The sequence below is a fragment of the Dendrobates tinctorius genome, unplaced genomic scaffold (genome assembly GCF_039654945.1).
Source record: "Dendrobates tinctorius isolate UK_male_01 unplaced genomic scaffold, ASM3965494v1 ptg000011l, whole genome shotgun sequence".
NCBI classification, from domain to species: Eukaryota; Metazoa; Chordata; class Amphibia; order Anura; family Dendrobatidae; genus Dendrobates; species Dendrobates tinctorius.
The window spans coordinates 119,797,883-119,811,785 of record NW_027361679.1 but is presented as its reverse complement, the minus strand read 5'-3'; the positions used below and the strand labels follow the sequence as shown (position 1 = coordinate 119,811,785).

The following is a 13,903-nucleotide window of genomic DNA, read 5'->3' as shown; positions in this document are numbered from 1 at the left end:
GCCTCAAGCTGCTTAGAGGCTGCGATCTGACGAGGGAATGCATATTCAGCTTAGAATGGCCGTTGACGGAAGCGTGCCATCTCTGACGTTTTTTTCAAGAAGGATAAACTCGGAAGGGCAAGCTTGGAAATAAAACGTACAAAATGTCAACAGGACCAGGGATTCCCAGCCAGTCTCCCATGCCGGTACTGGCCCGGCCTCAAGCTGCTTAGCGGCTGCGATGTGACGAGGGCATGCATATTCAGTTTAGAATGGCCGTTGACGGAAGCGTGCCATCTCTGACGTTCTTTTCAAGAAGGATAAACTCGGAAGGGCAAGCTTGGAAAAAAAAACGTACAAAATGTCAACAGGACCAGGGATTCCCAGCCAGTCTCCCATGCCGGTACTGGCCCGGCCTCAAGCTGCTGCGATCTGACGAGGGCATGCATATTCAGCTTAGAATGGCCGTTGACGGAAGCGTGCCATCTCTGACGTTCTTTTCAAGAAGGATAAACTCGGAAGGGCAAGCTTGGAAATAAAACGTACAAAATGTCAACAGGACCAGGGATTCCCAGCCAGTCTCCCATGCCGGTACTGGCCCGGCCTCAAGCTGCTTAGCGGCTGCGATCTGACGAGGGCATGCATATTCAGCTTAGAATGGCCGTTGACAGAAGCGTGCCATCTCTGACGTTCTTTTCAAGAAGGATAAACTCGGAAGGGCAAGCTTGGAAATAAAACGTACAAAATGTCAACAGGACCAGGGATTCCCAGCCAGTCTCCCATGCCGGTACTGGCCCGGCCTCAAGCTGCTTAGCGGCTGCGATCTGACGAGGGGATGCATATTCAGCTTAGAATGGCCGTTGACGGAAGCGTGCCATCTCTGACGTTCTTTTCAAGAAGGATAAACTCGGAAGGGCAAGCTTGGAAATAAAACGTACAAAATGTCAACAGGACCAGGGATTCCCAGCCAGTCTCCCATGCCGGTACTGGCCCAGCCTCAAGCAGCTTAGCGGCTGCGATGTGACGAGGGTATGCATATTCAGCTTAGAATGGCCGTTGACGGACGCGTGCCATCTCTGACGTTCTTTTCAAGAAGGATAAACTCGGAAGGGCAAGCTTGGAAAAAAAACGTACAAAATGTCAACAGGACCAGGGATTCCCAGCCAGTCTCCCATGCCGGTACTGGCCCGGCCTCAAGCTGCTTAGCGGCTGCGATCTGACGAGGGCAGGCATATTCAGCTTAGAATGGCCGTTGACGGAAGCGTGCCATCTCTGACGTTTTTTTCAAGAAGGATAAACTCGGAAGGGCAAGCTTGGAAAAAAAACGTACAAAATGTCAACAGGACCAGGGATTCCCAGCCAGTCTCCCATGCCGGTACTGGCCCGGCCTCAGGCTGCTTAGCGGCTGCGATCTGATGAGGGCATGCATATTCAGCTTAGAATGGCCATTGACGGAAGTGTGCCATCTCTGACGTTCTTTTCAAGAAGGATAAACTCGGAAGGGCAAGCTTGGAAATAAAACGTACAAAATGTCAACAGGACCAGGGATTCCCAGCCAGTCTCCCATGCCGGTACTGGCCCGGCCTCAAGCTGCTGCGATCTGACGAGGGCATGCATATTCAGCTTAGAATGGCCGTTGACGGAAGCGTGCCATCTCTGACGTTCTTTTCAAGAAGGATAAACTCGGAAGGGCAAGCTTGGAAAAAAAACATTCAAAATGTCAACAGGACCAGGGATTCCCAGCCAGTCTCCCATGCCGGTACTGGCCCGGCCTCAAGCTGCTTAGCGGCTGCGATCTGACGAGGGCATGCATATTCAGCTTAGAATGGCCGTTGACGGAAGCGTGCCATCTCTGACGTTCTTTTCAAGAAGGATAAACTCGGAAGGGCAAGCTTGGAAATAAAACGTACAAAATGTCAACAGGACCAGGGATTCCCAGCCAGTCTCCCATGCCGGTACTGGCCCGGCCTCAAGCTGCTTAGCGGCTGCGATCTGACGAGGGCATGCATATTCAGCTTAGAATGGCCGTTGACGGAAGCGTGCCATCTCTGACGTTTTTTTCAAGAAGAATAAACTCGGAAGGGCAAGCTTGGAAAAAAACGTACAAAATGTCAACAGGACCAGGGATTCCCAGCCAGTCTCCCATGCCAGTACTGGCCCGGCCTCAAGCTGCTTAGCGGCTGCGATCTGACGAGGGCAGGCATATTCAGCTTAGAATGGCCGTTGACGGAAGCGTGCCATCTCTGACGTTTTTTTCAAGAAGGATAAACTCGGAAGGGCAAGCTTGGAAAAAAAACGTACAAAATGTCAACAGGACCAGGGATTCCCAGCCAGTCTCCCATGCCGGTACTGGCCCGGCCTCAGGCTGCTTAGCAGCTGCGATCTGACGAGGGCATGCATATTTAGCTTAGAATGGCCATTGACGGAAGTGTGCAATCTCTGACGTTCTTTTCAAGAAGGATAAACTCGGAAGGGCAAGCTTGGAAATAAAACGTACAAAATGTCAACAGGACCAGGGATTCCCAGCCAGTCTCCCATGCCGGTACTGGCCCGGCCTCAAGCTGCTGCGATCTGACAAGGGCATGCATATTCAGCTTAGAATGGCCATTGACGGAAGTGTGCCATCTCTGACGTTCTTTTCAAGAAGGATAAACTCGGAAGGGCAAGCTTGGAAAAAAAATGTACAAAATGTCAACACGACCAGGGATTCCCAGCCAGTCTCCCATGCCAGTACTGGCCCAGCCTCAAGCTGCTTAGCGGCTGCGATCTGACGAGGGCATGCATATTCAGCTTAGAATGGCCGTTGACGGAAGCGTGCCATCTCTGACGTTCTTTTCAAGAAGGATAAACTCGGAAGGGCAAGCTTGGAAATAAAACGTACAAAATGTCAACAGGACCAGGGATTGCCAGCCAGTCTCCCATGCCGGTACTGGCCCGGCCTCAAGCTGCTGCGATCTGACGAGGGCATGCATATTCAGCTTAGAATGGCCGTTGACGGAAGCGTGCCATCTCTGACGTTTTTTTCAAGAAGGATAAACTCGGAAGGGCAAGCTTGGAAAAAAAACGTACAAAATGTCAACAGGACCAGGGATTCCCAGCCAGTCTCCCATGCCGGTACTGGCCCGGCCTCAAGCTGCTTAGCGGCTGCGATCTGACGAGGGCATGCATATTCAGCTTTGAATGGCCGTTGACGGAAGCGTGCCATCTCTGACGTTCTTTTCAAGAAGGTTAAACTCGGAAGGGCAAGCTTGGAAATAAAACGTACAAAATGTCAACAGGACCAGGGATTCCCAGCCAGTCTCCCATGCTGGTACTGGCCCGGCCTCAAGCTGCTTAGCGGCTGCGATCTGACGAGGGCATGCATATTCAGCTTAGAATGGCCATTGACGGAAGCGTGCCATCTCTGACGTTCTTTTCAAGAAGGATAAACTCGGAAGGGCAAGCTTGGAAAAAAAATGTACAAAATGTCAACAGGACCAGGGATTCCCAGCCAGTCTCCTATGCCGGTACTGGCCCGGCTTCAAGCTGCTTAGCGGCTGCGATGTGACGAGGGAATGCATATTCAGCTTAGAATGGCCGTTGACGGACGCGTGCCATCTCTGACGTTCTTTTCAAGAAGGATAAACTCGGAAGGGCAAGCTTGGAAAAAAAACGTACAAAATGTCAACAGGACCAGGGATTCCCAGCCAGTCTCCCATGCCGGCACTGACCCGGCCTCAAGCTGCTTAGTGGCTGCGATCTGACGAGGGCAGGCATATTCAGCTTAGAATGGCCGTTGACAGAAGCGTGCCATCTCTGACGTTTTTTTCAAGAAGGATAAACTCGGAAGGGCAAGCTTGGAAAAAAAACGTACAAAATGTCAACAGGACCAGGGATTCCCAGCCAGTCTCCCATGCCGGTACTGGCCCGGCCTCCGGCTGCTTAGCGGCTGCGATCTGATGAGGGCATGCATATTCAGCTTAGAAGGGCCATTGACGGAAGTGTGCCATCTCTGACGTTCTTTTCAAGAAGGATAAACTCGGAAGGGCAAGCTTGGAAATAAAATGTACAAAATGTCAACAGGACCAGGGATTCCCAGCCAGTCTCCCATGCTGGTACTGGCCCGGCCTCAAGCTGCTGCGATCTGACGAGGGCATGCATATTCAGCTTAGAATGGCCGTTGACGGAAGCGTGCCATCTCTGACGTTCTTTTCAAGAAGGATAAACTCGGAAGGGCAAGCTTGGAAAAAAAACGTACAAAATGTCAACAGGACCAGGGATTCCCAGCCAGTCTCCCATGCCGGTACTGGCCCAGCCTCAAGCTGCTTAGCAGCTGCGATCTGACGAGGGCATGCATATTCAGCTTAGAATGGCCGTTGACGGAAGCGTGCCATCTCTGACGTTTTTTTCAAGAAGGATAAACTCGGAAGGGCAAGCTTGGAAAAAAAACGTACAAAATGTCAACAGGACCAGGGATTCCCAGCCAGTCTCCCATGCCGGTACTGGCCCAGCCTCAAGCTGCTTAGCGGCTGCGATCTGACGAGGGCATGCATATTCAGCTTAGAATGGCCGTTGACGGAAGCGTGCCATCTCTGACGTTTTTTTCAAGAAGGATAAACTCGGAAGGGCAAGCTTGGAAATAAAACGTACAAAATGTCAACAGGACCAGGGATTCCCAGCCAGTCTCCCATGCCGGTACTGGCCCGGCCTCAAGCTGCTGCGATCTGACGAGGGCATGCATATTCAGCTTAGAATGGCCGTTGACGGAAGCGTGCCATCTCTGACGTTCTTTTCAAGAAGGATAAACTCGGAAGGGCAAGCTTGGAAAAAAAACATTCAAAATGTCAACAGGACCAGGGATTCCCAGCCAGTCTCCCATGCCGGTACTGGCCCGGCCTCAAGCTGCTGCGATCTGACGAGGGCATGCATATTCAGCTTAGAATGGCCGTTGACGGAAGCGTGCCATCTCTGACGTTCTTTTCAAGAAGGATAAACTCGGAAGGGCAAGCTTGGAAAAAAAATGTACAAAATGTCAACAGGACCAGGGATTCCCAGCCAGTCTCCTATGCCGGTACTGGCCCGGCTTCAAGCTGCTTAGCGGCTGCGATGTGACGAGGGAATGCATATTCAGCTTAGAATGGCCGTTGACGGACGCGTGCCATCTCTGACGTTCTCTTCAAGAAGGATAAACTCGGAAGGGCAAGCTTGGAAAAAAAACGTACAAAATGTCAACAGGACCAGGGATTCCCAGCCAGTCTCCCATGCCGGTACTGGCCCGGCCTCAAGCTGCTTAGTGGCTGCGATCTGACGAGGGCAGGCATATTCAGCTTAGAATGGCCGTTGACAGAAGCGTGCCATCTCTGACGTTTTTTTCAAGAAGGATAAACTCGGAAGGGCAAGCTTGGAAAAAAAACGTACAAAATGTCAACAGGACCAGGGATTCCCAGCCAGTCTCCCATGCCGGTACTGGCCCGGCCTCCGGCTGCTTAGCGGCTGCGATCTGATGAGGGCATGCATATTCAGCTTAGAAGGGCCATTGACGGAAGTGTGCCATCTCTGACGTTCTTTTCAAGAAGGATAAACTCGGAAGGGCAAGCTTGGAAATAAAACGTACAAAATGTCAACAGGACCAGGGATTCCCAGCCAGTCTCCCATGCTGGTACTGGCCCGGCCTCAAGCTGCTGCGATCTGACGAGGGCATGCATATTCAGCTTAGAATGGCCGTTGACGGAAGCGTGCCATCTCTGACGTTCTTTTCAAGAAGGATAAACTCGGAAGGGCAAGCTTGGAAAAAAAACGTACAAAATGTCAACAGGACCAGGGATTCCCAGCCAGTCTCCCATGCCGGTACTGGCCCGGCCTCAAGCTGCTTAGCAGCTGCGATCTGACGAGGGCATACATATTCAGCTTAGAATGGCCGTTGTCGGAAGCGTGCCATCTCTGACGTTTTTTTCAAGAAGGATAAACTCGGAAGGGCAAGCTTGGAAAAAAAACGTACAAAATGTCAACAGGACCAGGGATTCCCAGCCAGTCTCCCATGCCGGTACTGGCCCAGCCTCAAGCTGCTTAGCGGCTGCGATCTGACGAGGGCATGCATATTCAGCTTAGAATGGCAGTTGACGGAAGCGTGCCATCTCTGACGTTTTTTTCAAGAAGTATAAACTCGGAAGGGCAAGCTTGGAAATAAAACGTACAAAATGTCAACAGGACCAGGGATTCCCAGCCAGTCTCCCATGCCGGTACTGGCCCGGCCTCAAGCTGCTGCGATCTGACGAGGGCATGCATATTCAGCTTAGAATGGCCGTTGACGGAAGCGTGCCATCTCTGACGTTCTTTTCAAGAAGGATAAACTCGGAAGGGCAAGCTTGGAAAAAAAACATTCAAAATGTCAACAGGACCAGGGATTCCCAGCCAGTCTCCCATGCCGGTACTGGCCCGGCCTCAAGCTGCTTAGCGGCTGCGATCTGACGAGGGCATGCATATTCAGCTTAGAATGGCCGTTGACGGAAGCGTGCCATCTCTGACGTTCTTTTCAAGAAGGATAAACTCGGAAGGGCAAGCTTGGAAATAAAACGTACAAAATGTCAACAGGACCAGGGATTCCCAGCCAGTCTCCCATGCCGGTACTGGCCCGGCCTCAAGCTGCTTAGCGGCTGCGATCTGACGAGGGCATGCATATTCAGCTTAGAATGGCCGTTGACGGAAGCGTGCCATCTCTGACGTTTTTTTCAAGAAGAATAAACTCGGAAGGGCAAGCTTGGAAAAAAACGTACAAAATGTCAACAGGACCAGGGATTCCCAGCCAGTCTCCCATGCCAGTACTGGCCCGGCCTCAAGCTGCTTAGCGGCTGCGATCTGACGAGGGCAGGCATATTCAGCTTAGAATGGCCGTTGACGGAAGCGTGCCATCTCTGACGTTTTTTTCAAGAAGGATAAACTCGGAAGGGCAAGCTTGGAAAAAAAACGTACAAAATGTCAACAGGACCAGGGATTCCCAGCCAGTCTTCCATGCCGGTACTGTCCCGGCCTCAGGCTGCTTAGCAGCTGCGATCTGACGAGGGCATGCATATTTAGCTTAGAATGGCCATTGACGGAAGTGTGCAATCTCTGACGTTCTTTTCAAGAAGGATAAACTCGGAAGGGCAAGCTTGGAAATAAAACGTACAAAATGTCAACAGGACCAGGGATTCCCAGCCAGTCTCCCATGCCGGTACTGGCCCGGCCTCAAGCTGCTGCGATCTGACAAGGGCATGCATATTCAGCTTAGAATGGCCATTGACGGAAGTGTGCCATCTCTGACATTCTTTTCAAGAAGGATAAACTCGGAAGGGCAAGCTTGGAAAAAAAACGTACAAAATGTCAACACGACCAGGGATTCCCAGCCAGTCTCCCATGCCAGTACTGGCCCAGCCTCAAGCTGCTTAGCAGCTGCGATCTGACGAGGGCATGCATATTCAGCTTAGAATGGCCGTTGACGGAAGCGTGCTATCTCTGACGTTCTTTTCAAGAAGGATAAACTCGGAAGGGCAAGCTTGGAAATAAAACGTACAAAATGTCAACAGGACCAGGGATTCCCAGCCAGTCTCCCATGCCGGTACTGGCCCGGCCTCAAGCTGCTGCAATGTGACGAGGGCATGCATATTCAGCTTAGAATGGCCGTTGACGGAAGCGTGCCATCTCTGACGTTCTTTTCAAGAAGGATAAACTCGGAAGGGCAAGCTTGGAAAAAAAACATACAAAATGTCAACAGGACCAGGGATTCCCAGCCAGTCTCCCATGCCGGTACTGGCCCGGCCTCAAGCTGCTTAGCGGCTGCGATCTGACGAGGGCATGCATATTCAGCTTAGAATGGCCGTTGACGGAAGCGTGCCATCTCTGACGTTCTTTTCAAGAAGGATAAACTCGGAAGGGCAAGCTTGGAAATAAAACGTACAAAATGTCAACAGGACCAGGGATTCCCAGCCAGTCTCCCATGCTGGTACTGGCCCGGCCTCAAGCTGCTTAGCGGCTGCGATCTGACGAGGGCATGCATATTCAGCTTAGAATGGCCGTTGACGGAAGCGTGCCATCTCTGACGTTCTTTTCAAGAAGGATAAACTCGGAAGGGCAAGCTTGGAAAAAAAATGTACAAAATGTCAACAGGACCAGGGATTCCCAGCCAGTCTCCTATGCCGGTACTGGCCCGGCCTCAAGCTGCTTAGCGGCTGCGATGTGACGAGGGAATGCATATTCAGCTTAGAATGGCCGTTGACGGACGCGTGCCATCTCTGACGTTCTTTTCAAGAAGGATAAACTCGGAAGGGCAAGCTTGGAAAAAAAACGTACAAAATGTCAACAGGACCAGGGATTCCCAGCCAGTCTCCCATTCCGGTACTGGCCCGGCCTCAAGCTGCTTAGTGGCTGCGATCTGACGAGGGCAGGCATATTCAGCTTAGAATGGCCGTTGACAGAAGCGTGCCATCTCTGACGTTTTTTTCAAGAAGGATAAACTCGGAAGGGCAAGCTTGGAAAAAAAACGTACAAAATGTCAACAGGACCAGGGATTCCCAGCCAGTCTCCCATGCCGGTACTGGCCCGGCCTCCGGCTGCTTAGCAGCTGCGATCTGATGAGGGCATGCATATTCAGCTTAGAAGGGCCATTGACGGAAGTGTGCCATCTCTGACGTTCTTTTCAAGAAGGATAAACTCGGAAGGGCAAGCTTGGAAATAAAACGTACAAAATGTCAACAGGACCAGGGATTCCCAGCCAGTCTCCCATGCCGGTACTGGCCCGGCCTCAAGCTGCTTAGCAGCTGCGATCTGACGAGGGCATGCATATTCAGCTTAGAATGGCCGTTGACAGAAGCGTGCCATCTCTGACGTTTTTTTCAAGAAGGATAAACTCGGAAGGGCAAGCTTGGAAATAAAACGTACAAAATGTTAACAGGACCAGGGATTCCCAGCCAGTCTCCCATGCCGGTACTGGCCCGCCCTCAGGCTGCTTAGCAGCTGCGATCTGACGAGGGCATGCATATTTAGCTTAGAATGGCCATTGACGGAAGTGTGCAATCTCTGACGTTCTTTTCAAGAAGGATAAACTCGGAAGGGCAAGCTTGGAAATAAAACGTACAAAATGTCAACAGGACCAGGGATTCCCAGCCAGTCTCCCATGCCGGTACTGGCCCGGCCTCAAGCTGCTGCGATCTGACAAGGGCATGCATATTCAGCTTAGAATGGCCATTGACGGAAGTGTGCCATCTCTGACGTTCTTTTCCAGAAGGATAAACTCGGAAGGGCAAGCTTGGAAAAAAAACGTTCAAAATGTCAACACGACCAGGGATTCCCAGCCAGTCTCCCATGCCAGTACTGGCCCAGCCTCAAGCTGCTTAGCGGCTGCGATCTGACGAGGGCATGCATATTCAGCTTAGAATGGCCGTTGACGGAAGCGTGCCATCTCTGACGTTCTTTTCAAGAAGGATAAACTCGGAAGGGCAAGCTTGGAAATAAAACGTACAAAATGTCAACAGGACCAGGGATTCCCAGCCAGTCTCCCATGCCGGTACTGGCCCGGCCTCAAGCTGCTTAGCAGCTGCGATCTGACGAGGGCATGCATATTCAGCTTAGAATGGCCGTTGACGGAAGCGTGCCATCTCTGACGTTCTTTTCAAGAAGGATAAACTCGGAAGGGCAAGCTTGGAAATAAAACGTACAAAATGTCAACAGGACCAGGGATTCCCAGCCAGTCTCCCATGCCGGTACTGGCCCGGCCTCAAGCTGCTTAGCAGCTGCGATCTGACGAGGTCATGCATATTCAGCTTAGAAAGGCCGTTGACAGAAGCGTGCCATCTCTGACGTTTTTTTCAAGAAGGATAAACTCGGAAGGGCAAGCTTGGAAAAAAAACATACAGAATGTCAACAGGACCAGGGATTCCCAGCCAGTCTCCCATGCCGGTACTGGCCCGGCCTCAAGCTGCTTAGAGGCTGCGATCTGACGAGGGAATGCATATTCAGCTTAGAATGGCCGTTGACGGAAGCGTGCCATCTCTGACGTTTTTTTCAAGAAGGATAAACTCGGAAGGGCAAGCTTGGAAATAAAACGTACAAAATGTCAACAGGACCAGGGATTCCCAGCCAGTCTCCCATGCCGGTACTGGCCCGGCCTCAAGCTGCTTAGCGGCTGCGATGTGACGAGGGCATGCATATTCAGTTTAGAATGGCCGTTGACGGAAGCGTGCCATCTCTGACGTTCTTTTCAAGAAGGATAAACTCGGAAGGGCAAGCTTGGAAAAAAAAACGTACAAAATGTCAACAGGACCAGGGATTCCCAGCCAGTCTCCCATGCCGGTACTGGCCCGGCCTCAAGCTGCTGCGATCTGACGAGGGCATGCATATTCAGCTTAGAATGGCCGTTGACGGAAGCGTGCCATCTCTGACGTTCTTTTCAAGAAGGATAAACTCGGAAGGGCAAGCTTGGAAATAAAACGTACAAAATGTCAACAGGACCAGGGATTCCCAGCCAGTCTCCCATGCCGGTACTGGCCCGGCCTCAAGCTGCTTAGCGGCTGCGATCTGACGAGGGCATGCATATTCAGCTTAGAATGGCCGTTGACAGAAGCGTGCCATCTCTGACGTTCTTTTCAAGAAGGATATACTCGGAAGGGCAAGCTTGGAAATAAAACGTATAAAATGTCAACAGGACCAGGGATTCCCAGCCAGTCTCCCATGCCGGTACTGGCCCGGCCTCAAGCTGCTTAGCGGCTGCGATCTGACGAGGGGATGCATATTCAGCTTAGAATGGCCGTTGACGGAAGCGTGCCATCTCTGACATTCTTTTCAAGAAGGATAAACTCGGAAGGGCAAGCTTGGAAATAAAACGTACAAAATGTCAACAGGACCAGGGATTCCCAGCCAGTCTCCCATGCCGGTACTGGCCCAGCCTCAAGCTGCTTAGCGGCTGCGATGTGACGAGGGTATGCATATTCAGCTTAGAATGGCCGTTGACGGACGCGTTCCATCTCTGACGTTCTTTTCAAGAAGGATAAACTCGGAAGGGCAAGCTTGGAAAAAAAACGTACAAAATGTCAACAGGACCAGGGATTCCCAGCCAGTCTCCCATGCCGGTACTGGCCCGGCCTCAAGCTGCTTAGCGGCTGCGATCTGACGAGGGCAGGCATATTCAGCTTAGAATGGCCGTTGACGGAAGCGTGCCATCTCTGACTTTTTTTCAAGAAGGATAAACTCGGAAGGGCAAGCTTGGAAAAAAAACGTACAAAATGTCAACAGGACCAGGGATTCCCAGCCAGTCTCCCATGCCGGTACTGGCCCGGCCTCAGGCTGCTTAGCGGCTGCGATCTGATGAGGGCATGCATATTCAGCTTAGAATGGCCATTGACGGAAGTGTGCCATCTCTGACGTTCTTTTCAAGAAGGATAAACTCGGAAGGGCAAGCTTGGAAATAAAACGTACAAAATGTCAACAGGACCAGGGATTCCCAGCCAGTCTCCCATGCCGGTACTGGCCCGGCCTCAAGCTGCTGCGATCTGACGAGGGCATGCATATTCAGCTTAGAATGGCCGTTGACGGAAGCGTGCCATCTCTGACGTTCTTTTCAAGAAGGATAAACTCGGAAGGGCAAGCTTGGAAAAAAAACATTCAAAATGTCAACAGGACCAGGGATTCCCAGCCAGTCTCCCATGCCGGTACTGGCCCGGCCTCAAGCTGCTTAGCGGCTGCGATCTGACGAGGGCATGCATATTCAGCTTAGAATGGCCGTTGACGAAAGCGTGCCATCTCTGACGTTCTTTTCAAGAAGGATAAACTCGGAAGGGCAAGCTTGGAAATAAAACGTACAAAATGTCAACAGGACCAGGGATTCCTAGCCAGTCTCCCATGCCGGTACTGGCCCGGCCTCAAGCTGCTTAGCGGCTGCGATCTGACGAGGAAATGCATATTCAGCTTAGAATGGCCGTTGTTGGAAGCGTGCCATCTCTGACGTTTTTTTCAAGAAGAATAAACTCGGAAGGGCAAGCTTGGAAAAAAACGTACAAAATGTCAACAGGACCAGGGATTCCCAGCCAGTCTCCCATGCCAGTACTGGCCCGGCCTCAAGCTGCTTAGCGGCTGCGATCTGACGAGGGAAGGCATATTCAGCTTAGAATGGCCGTTGACGGAAGCGTGCCATCTCTGACGTTTTTTTCAAGAAGGATAAACTCGGAAGGGCAAGCTTGGAAAAAAAACGTACAAAATGTCAACAGGACCAGGGATTCCCAGCCAGTCTCCCATGCCGGTACTGGCCTGGCCTCAGGCTGCTTAGCAGCTGCGATCTGACGAGGGCATGCATATTTAGCTTAGAATGGCCATTGACGGAAGTGTGCAATCTCTGACGTTCTTTTCAAGAAGGATAAACTCGGAAGGGCAAGCTTGGAAATAAAACGTACAAAATGTCAACAGGACCAGGGATTCCCAGCCAGTCTCCCATGCCGGTACTGGCCCGGCCTCAAGCTGCTGCGATCTGACAAGGGCATGCATATTCAGCTTAGAATGGCCATTGACGGAAGTGTGCCATCTCTGACGTTCTTTTCAAGAAGGATAAACTCGGAAGGGCAAGCTTGGAAAAAAAACGTACAAAATGTCAACACGACCAGGGATTCCCAGCCAGTCTCCCATGCCAGTACTGGCCCAGCCTCAAGCTGCTTAGCGGCTGCGATCTGACGAGGGCATGCATATTCAGCTTAGAATGGCCGTTGACGGAAGCGTGCCATCTCTGACGTTCTTTTCAAGAAGGATAAACTCGGAAGGGCAAGCTTGGAAATAAAACGTACAAAATGTCAACAGGACCAGGGATTCCCAGCCATTCTCCCATGCCGGTACTGGCCCGGCCTCAAGCTGCTGCGATCTGACGAGGGAATGCATATTCAGCTTAGAATGGCCGTTGACGGAAGCGTGCCATCTCTGACGTTCTTTTCAAGAAGGATAAACTCGGAAGGGCAAGCTTGGAAAAAAAACATACAAAATGTCAACAGGACCAGGGATTCCCAGCCAGTCTCCCATGCCGGTACTGGCCCGGCCTCAAGCTGCTTAGCGGCTGCGATCTGACGAGGGCATGCATATTCAGCTTAGAATGGCCGTTGACGGAAGCGTGACATCTCTGACGTTCTTTTCAAGAAGGATAAACTCGGAAGGGCAAGCTTGGAAATAAAACGTACAAAATGTCAACAGGACCAGGGATTCCCAGCCAGTCTCCCATGCTGGTACTGGCCCGGCCTCAAGCTGCTTAGCGGCTGCGATCTGACGAGGGCATGCATATTCAGCTTAGAATGGCCGTTGACGGAAGCGTGCCATCTCTGACGTTCTTTTCAAGAAGGATAAACTCGGAAGGGCAAGCTTGGAAAAAAAATGTACAAAATGTCAACAGGACCAGGGATTCCCAGCCAGTCTCCTATGCCGGTACTGGCCCGGCCTCAAGCTGCTTAGCGGCTGCGATGTGACGAGGGAATGCATATTCAGCTTAGAATGGCCGTTGACGGACGCGTGCCATCTCTGACGTTCTTTTCAAGAAGGATAAACTCGGAAGGGCAAGCTTGGAAAAAAAACGTACAAAATGTCAACAGGACCAGGGATTCCCAGCCAGTCTCCCATGCCGGTACTGGCCCGGCCTCAAGCTGCTTAGTGGCTGCGATCTGACGAGGGCAGGCATATTCAGCTTAGAATGGCCATTGACAGAAGCGTGCCATCTCTGACGTTTTTTTCAAGAAGGATAAACTCGGAAGGGCAAGCTTGGAAAAAAAACGTACAAAATGTCAACAGGACCAGGGATTCCCCGCCAGACTCCCATGCCGGTACTGGCCCGGCCTCCGGCTGCTTAGCAGCTGCGATCTGATGAGGGCATGCATATTCAGCTTAGAAGGGCCATTGACGGAAGAGTGCCATCTCTGACGTTCTTTTCAAGAAGGATAAACTCGGAAGG

At 51.5% G+C, this 13,903-nt stretch overlaps 21 pseudogenes; all 21 read right to left on the bottom strand.

The window, feature by feature from the left end:
* Positions 1–529: 529 nt before the first annotated feature.
* On the bottom strand, positions 530–648 carry LOC141054262 (5S ribosomal RNA; annotated as a pseudogene).
* A 469-nt stretch (positions 649–1,117) lies between these two features.
* On the bottom strand, positions 1,118–1,236 carry LOC141058070 (5S ribosomal RNA; annotated as a pseudogene).
* Positions 1,237–1,697: 461 nt separating this feature from the next.
* On the bottom strand, positions 1,698–1,816 carry LOC141054258 (5S ribosomal RNA; annotated as a pseudogene).
* Positions 1,817–1,893: 77 nt separating this feature from the next.
* LOC141054253 (5S ribosomal RNA) lies at positions 1,894–2,012 on the bottom strand (annotated as a pseudogene).
* A 76-nt stretch (positions 2,013–2,088) lies between these two features.
* LOC141055018 (5S ribosomal RNA) lies at positions 2,089–2,207 on the bottom strand (annotated as a pseudogene).
* A 1,433-nt stretch (positions 2,208–3,640) lies between these two features.
* LOC141059188 (5S ribosomal RNA) lies at positions 3,641–3,759 on the bottom strand (annotated as a pseudogene).
* A 1,425-nt stretch (positions 3,760–5,184) lies between these two features.
* On the bottom strand, positions 5,185–5,303 carry LOC141057881 (5S ribosomal RNA; annotated as a pseudogene).
* Positions 5,304–6,344: 1,041 nt separating this feature from the next.
* LOC141054247 (5S ribosomal RNA) lies at positions 6,345–6,463 on the bottom strand (annotated as a pseudogene).
* Positions 6,464–6,540: 77 nt separating this feature from the next.
* Positions 6,541–6,659, bottom strand: LOC141054244 (5S ribosomal RNA; annotated as a pseudogene).
* A 76-nt stretch (positions 6,660–6,735) lies between these two features.
* Positions 6,736–6,854, bottom strand: LOC141054961 (5S ribosomal RNA; annotated as a pseudogene).
* Positions 6,855–7,699: 845 nt separating this feature from the next.
* Positions 7,700–7,818, bottom strand: LOC141054240 (5S ribosomal RNA; annotated as a pseudogene).
* Positions 7,819–7,895: 77 nt separating this feature from the next.
* Positions 7,896–8,014, bottom strand: LOC141051769 (5S ribosomal RNA; annotated as a pseudogene).
* Positions 8,015–8,287: 273 nt separating this feature from the next.
* On the bottom strand, positions 8,288–8,406 carry LOC141051940 (5S ribosomal RNA; annotated as a pseudogene).
* Positions 8,407–8,679: 273 nt separating this feature from the next.
* LOC141056369 (5S ribosomal RNA) lies at positions 8,680–8,798 on the bottom strand (annotated as a pseudogene).
* Positions 8,799–9,455: 657 nt separating this feature from the next.
* LOC141056363 (5S ribosomal RNA) lies at positions 9,456–9,574 on the bottom strand (annotated as a pseudogene).
* An 854-nt stretch (positions 9,575–10,428) lies between these two features.
* On the bottom strand, positions 10,429–10,547 carry LOC141054233 (5S ribosomal RNA; annotated as a pseudogene).
* Positions 10,548–11,016: 469 nt separating this feature from the next.
* Positions 11,017–11,135, bottom strand: LOC141058066 (5S ribosomal RNA; annotated as a pseudogene).
* A 460-nt stretch (positions 11,136–11,595) lies between these two features.
* On the bottom strand, positions 11,596–11,714 carry LOC141054229 (5S ribosomal RNA; annotated as a pseudogene).
* A 1,236-nt stretch (positions 11,715–12,950) lies between these two features.
* LOC141054223 (5S ribosomal RNA) lies at positions 12,951–13,069 on the bottom strand (annotated as a pseudogene).
* A 77-nt stretch (positions 13,070–13,146) lies between these two features.
* On the bottom strand, positions 13,147–13,265 carry LOC141051764 (5S ribosomal RNA; annotated as a pseudogene).
* A 273-nt stretch (positions 13,266–13,538) lies between these two features.
* On the bottom strand, positions 13,539–13,657 carry LOC141058488 (5S ribosomal RNA; annotated as a pseudogene).
* Positions 13,658–13,903: the final 246 nt, after the last annotated feature.